Genomic DNA, 5,917 nt, shown 5'->3' with positions numbered 1-5,917 from the left:
GCCGAACTTCCATTAGAATTTTGGGGACATGCACTAAATACAACTGCACTCACTATAAATAGAGCTCCGTCTAAAGCTGTCGAAAAGACTCCATACGCATTATGGTTTGGAAAGCCTCCAAATGTGTCTTTTCTTAAGATTTGGGGATGTGAAGTATACGTCAAACGATTAATTTCAGACAAACTTCATCCAAAACCTGACAAATGTATCCTTGTGGGCTATCCAAAGGAAACAAAGGGGTATTACTTCTACAATACATCTGAGAACAAAGTGTTTGTTGCTCGAGATGGTGTCTTTTTGGAGAAGGATCACATTTCCAAAATGACAAGTGGGAGAAAAGTAGACCTCGAAGAAATTCGAGTCGAACAACAAACTCTAGAGAATGCTCAAAATGACATTCAGGATGAAACTCAGAGATCTTTAGAAGAATCTGGTGAGAATCATGGTCAATCTAGAAATGTTACCCCGCGTAGATCGCAAAGATATAGATCTCAACCGGAAAGGTACTTAGGTATTTTGACGAACGAGAGCTATGACGTTCTATTACTTGAAAGTGATGAACCTGCGACTTACAAGCAAGCTATGACGAGCCCTAGCTCCAAGCAATGGCAAGAAGCCATGCAATCTGAATTAGACTCCATGTCTGAAAACCAAGTATGGGATTTGGTCGATTTGCCAGATGGCTACCAAGCCATTGGAAGCAAATGGGTTTTCAAACTGAAAAAGGACAAGGATGGGAAACTTGAAGTTTTCAAAGCTAGATTGGTTGCAAAAGGTTACAGGCAAGTCCACGGTGTGGATTACGATGAAACCTTTTCACCAGTTGCAATGCTAAAGTCTATTCGAATAATGTTAGCAATCGCTGCATATTACGATTACGAAATATGGCAGATGGATGTCAAAACTGCTTTCTTAAACGGCGTTTTAACAGAAACTGTGTTTATGACACAGCCTGAAGGTTTTGAGGATCCAAAGAATGCTAAAAAGGTATGCAAGCTAAAGAAGTCAATCTACGGATTGAAGCAGGCATCCAGGAGCTGGAATATACGTTTTGATGAAGCAGTCAATGACTTTGGTTTCATCAAGAACGCGGACGAATCTTGTGTATACAAGAAGGTCAGTGGGAGCAAAATTGCTTTCCTAGTATTATATGTCGACGACATATTGCTTATCGGAAATGACATTCCTATGTTGAACTCTGTCAAGATTTGGCTTGGGAAATGTTTTTCGATGAAGGATCTAGGAGAAGCACAGTACATATTGGGCATCAAGATTTACAGAGATAGATCTAAAAGGATGATTGGACTTAGTCAAAGCACTTATATCAATAAGGTGCTTGATAGGTTCAAGATGGCGGACTCCAAGCGAGGCTACCTACCCATGTCTCATGGAATGACTCTAAGCAAGACTCAGTGCCCAAAAACACTTGATGAGCGTAGACGAATGAATGGGATTCCATATGCATCATTGATTGGTTCAATAATGTATGCTATGATATGTACACGCCCGGATGTTGCGTACGCACTCAGTGCTACGAGCAGATACCAGTCAGACCCAGGAGAGGCGCATTGGACTGCTGCCAAGAACATTCTGAAGTACCTGAAAAGGCACAAAGATGACTTCCTGGTCTATGGTGGAGATGATGAATTAATTGTTAAAGGCTATACGGACGCAAGTTTCCAAACCGACAAAGATGATTTCAGATCACAGTCTGGGTTTGTCTTCTGCCTCAACGGAGGAGCAGTAAGCTGGAAAAGTGCTAAGCAAAGCACCATTGCGGATTCTACAACTGAAGCGGAGTACATTGCTGCACATGAAGCAGCAAAGGAAGCTATATGGCTAAGGAAGTTCATAGGAGAACTTGGTGTAGTCCCCTCCATTAAAGGACCAATAGCCCTGTATTGTGATAATAACGGAGCTATTGCACAGGCAAAAGAGCCTAGACACCACCAGAGAGTCAAGCATGTACTTCGTAGATTTCAACTTCTACGAGAGTTCGTTGAAAGAAAAGAAGTCGAGATAAGCAAAATTGGAACTGATGACAACATATCAGATCCATTAACTAAACCTCTGCCGCAAGCGAAGCACAACTCGCACACTGCAGCTATGGGAATCAAGCATATTGGAGAATGGCTTTGATGTCTCTGTTTAATGTTTTAAAGTTTTAGAGTTTAAATCTTTGTAAAACATTATGGGTTAATCATTCACAATAAATGAAAGGAATTCATTTTTCCATTTAATTTGTGGTTTATTAAATGATGAGTCCCTTCAATTTGACGATATATTCAAGATAGACTGTCAGGACCAGTCCTGTGACTAAGAAATGTCTATCAAGTGAACTTGAATGTCAAAGGTTGAAAAAGGTCCCTAATCGGAGTTTTCTATAAAATTGGACGCATAGAAAACGTTAGACGATTAGAATGCAAGATGACTAGTAGTTCTGTTTCTTGAACTATGTGGACATGGCAATGTCATAATCATTTGCATAGATACTTACTTTGGGAAGACTAGTATCGGACAAGACCTATGAAACTTTACTGTAAGAGATGAAAGTCTGTCATAAGTAAATTTCATTAAATTATTAGACACTAAATCCTCAATACCTGAGTGATTTGAGATTACTTGTTTGAGAACTGGTTGCTTTGACGTTGACCAACCGTCGCACCGTAAAAGGAGGCTATAAAGGCAACGCTCAGGTAATCACCTATCAAACGAAGTCTAATCTCAAGATCGCAAGATTGGGATTGTCCTCCCATAAATCGGGATGAGATGCTTAAAAGTTGTACAAGGCCATTCGGAGAGCTAGAAACTGTGAAATGCATGGCCGTGCTCGGATGAATCATAGGCTATGATTATCTGTTTATTTGATCAGTTGAACTCTGAAACCGAGGAACACCTCTGGACATAATAAGGATGACAACTCTTACCTTATGTTCAAGAGCAAGCATCGAGCGACAAAGGAATTAGGAAATGCACACTTGTCCCTAAGGACAAGTGGGAGACTGAAGGAAATAATGCCCTTGGTCCAAGTATGCATTCTATGTTAAGTCTAATAAATGCGGTTCAGTATTAATTAACAAGTTAATAATTCAGTGAGATCAAGTGAGCTGAATGCCTAGCTAGAGGCCGCTTCAGTTCAAGTGGAATTAATGATATTAATCCACAGCTTACTCTTGACTGAACCCGTAGGGTCACACAAATAGTACGTAAACGAATCAAGTATTTAATGGCATTAAATACTCCATCTATGAATATTCGGAACCGACGGATCTTGGTTTCAGTGGGAGCTAAGATCGTCACAGGCAAGGAATGAATACTCCGGAAACGATGATATTGCCGGAAACGGAAATATGGATCGTATCGGAAATATAAATATTATCCAAGTCGTAGATGTTGCCGGAAACGGAAACATGGTACGTGTCGGAAAATATTATCGGAAATGGAAATATTGCCAGAATCGGAAATATTGCCGGAAACGGAAATATTGTCAGAATCGGAAATATTACCGGAATCGGAAAATAATTCCGGAAACGGAAATATTAAATATTTGTTCGAAACGGAAATTAATTCCGGAATCGGAAATATTAAATATTGTTCGTATCGGAAATGAATTCCGGAATCGGAAAATTTAATCGGAAGCGCATCGTACGAATAAGCATCGGACGAGGCCTGCCAGACGAGGCCCAGCACGAAGCCAGGCCATCGCCCAGCAAGCCAAGCGCGCCGCACAAACAGCCATGCCAGGCCCAGCGCAAGGCCAGGCCCAGCAGGCTGCGCGCAGCGCGCAGCGCGCGCGGGCGCTGAGTGGGCTGCTGCTCGCGCGCACGCATGGGGCCCATCGTGGCTGCCGTGCGTGTGTGTGCAAGTGTTTGTGTTCGTGCACGTTTCCTAAAACATGCAGAGTTCGGTTAATGATTAAATTCCTAATTCTATTTGATAAATTAATTAAATTAGAGTTCTTGTAGGATTCTAGGTTTAATTAATTTGTATCTGAATAGGATTTCGATTCCCTTTCCATACCGCTATAAATATGAGGCTAGGGCTCACAATTTATAACACAAGTTTCAAAGTATTCAAAGTGAGTTTTTGAGAGAAAAATTCAGTCACACATTTGCCTATAAAGTGCCGAAAATAATAGTACCTTAAGGGCGATTCTAGTTGGTCAATCTTAAGGCGGATCCGGACGTGCTGTGGACTATCTACGGAGGGACGACACTTGGAGTCCTAAAGACTTGTTCTTGTTCGGTTCGGGCGCAGCTAGGGAAGGCACGCAACAAAGAGTATGCATCTAATCTATGCTAAATGATTATGTGTAAATAATATGTTTTCCTGGGTTTATGGTTTTTCCGCATGATTTATGAATTGTCATATGTATCATAACCTAACACGTGGCACACTTGTGGGAGGGACGGTTTACGAGCTCAGCACCTTATGGATTGCTTGAGTGGGGCTGATGTGGCTGTTTCTGATGAGTTAGTTGACTCCATTTTTGGGGTGGTTAATCTATTTTTAGCTGGGAAATGCCCTATGGGTTTGGGTGAGTATGTTGCTAGTGCTCCCCTCACCCCTCTGGTCAAGCTCGGTGGTGGTATTCGTCCTATTGCTGTTGGTACTTTTTGGCGACGTCTGGTTTCGAAGGTTGGTGCTGTTATGGTTGGTCCGTCTTTGGGAAGTTATTTTGATGGTCTTCAATTTGGCGTCGGGGTATCTGCGGGGGGTGAGGCAATTCTTCATGCTGTGAATAGGTTGATTGAGGATCGGGGTTCTGATGTGGGTCTTTCAATGTTGTTGGTGGATTTCTAAAACGCCTTCAATTTAGTTGATCGAGCGGCCATGTTGCGTGAAGTTCGTCTTCATTGTCCGGGCATTTCGCGATGGGTTGAATTTTGCTACTCTACTCCAGCCAGGTTGTATTATGGGGAGCATACGTTATGGTCGTCTCAGGGTGTGCAACAGGGTGATCCCCTTGGTCCTCTGCTCTTTTCTTTGGTTTTGCAACCCCTGGTTTGTAAAATCAGGGACGCGTTTGATGTATGTCTTCAGGCATATAAGGTATTTGGATGACGGCGCTATTATTGGTGATACCTTGGTGGTGGGGAAGATTCTGCAGTTGATTATGGAGGACGGGCCTTGTCTCGGGTTACATCTTAACATGGAGAAGACCGAGGTTTTCTGGCCTACAGAGGACCCTCGAAGCAGGCTTGTGGGAGTCTTTCCTTCTGATATTGCTCGTCTTTTGCATGGTGTTAAGTTGCTAGGTGGTCCTGCTAGTTCCAATCCAGTTTTTAGTGGTGAGCTCGTGATGCAGAGGGTGACCAAGACCATTGGGCTTATGGATAAGGTTGCTCAGCTTGATGATCCTCAGTGTGAGCTATTGTTACTTAGGGCATGTACCGGAGTTTCTAAACTCTACATTGCTTTGCGTACATGTCCTCCTGGTATTTTTGAGGCGGCTTAGGGCACTTTTGATGAGGCTCTTCGATCTTCCTTGGAGCGTATTGTAACTGCTTCGAGGCCTGGCTTTGGCGATTGGCAGTGGCGTCTTGCCACCTTACCTTTTTCTTTTGGCGGACTTGGTGTTTATTCCGCAGGTGATGTTCGTTATTATGCTTTTCTTGCTTCTCGATTGCAGTCTTTTGGTTTGCAGACAAAGCTTCTGCGGCATGTTGGTATTATTGGTCATGGTCGAGTATTTGAGGATGCGTTGAGTCTATTTAGTAGAACGGTGGAGTATGACATTATGAGTAACCCTAGTGAGGTCGTTGCCCCTAAACTCATGAAAAAATTGGCAGATATATACTTCACAAAGGTTACTGCATCTGCAAAATCCACCTTCTCTTTATCTTCTCGACAGTCGGCGATGTGGAAATCGCAGCAGGGTGATCACACCTCTGCTTGGCTTCGTGCGGTCCCCATA

Source organism: Spinacia oleracea, chromosome 6 (assembly GCF_020520425.1).
Source record: "Spinacia oleracea cultivar Varoflay chromosome 6, BTI_SOV_V1, whole genome shotgun sequence".
Lineage (NCBI taxonomy): Eukaryota > Viridiplantae > Streptophyta > Magnoliopsida > Caryophyllales > Amaranthaceae > Spinacia > Spinacia oleracea.
Note: the sequence above shows the minus strand (reverse complement) of the source record.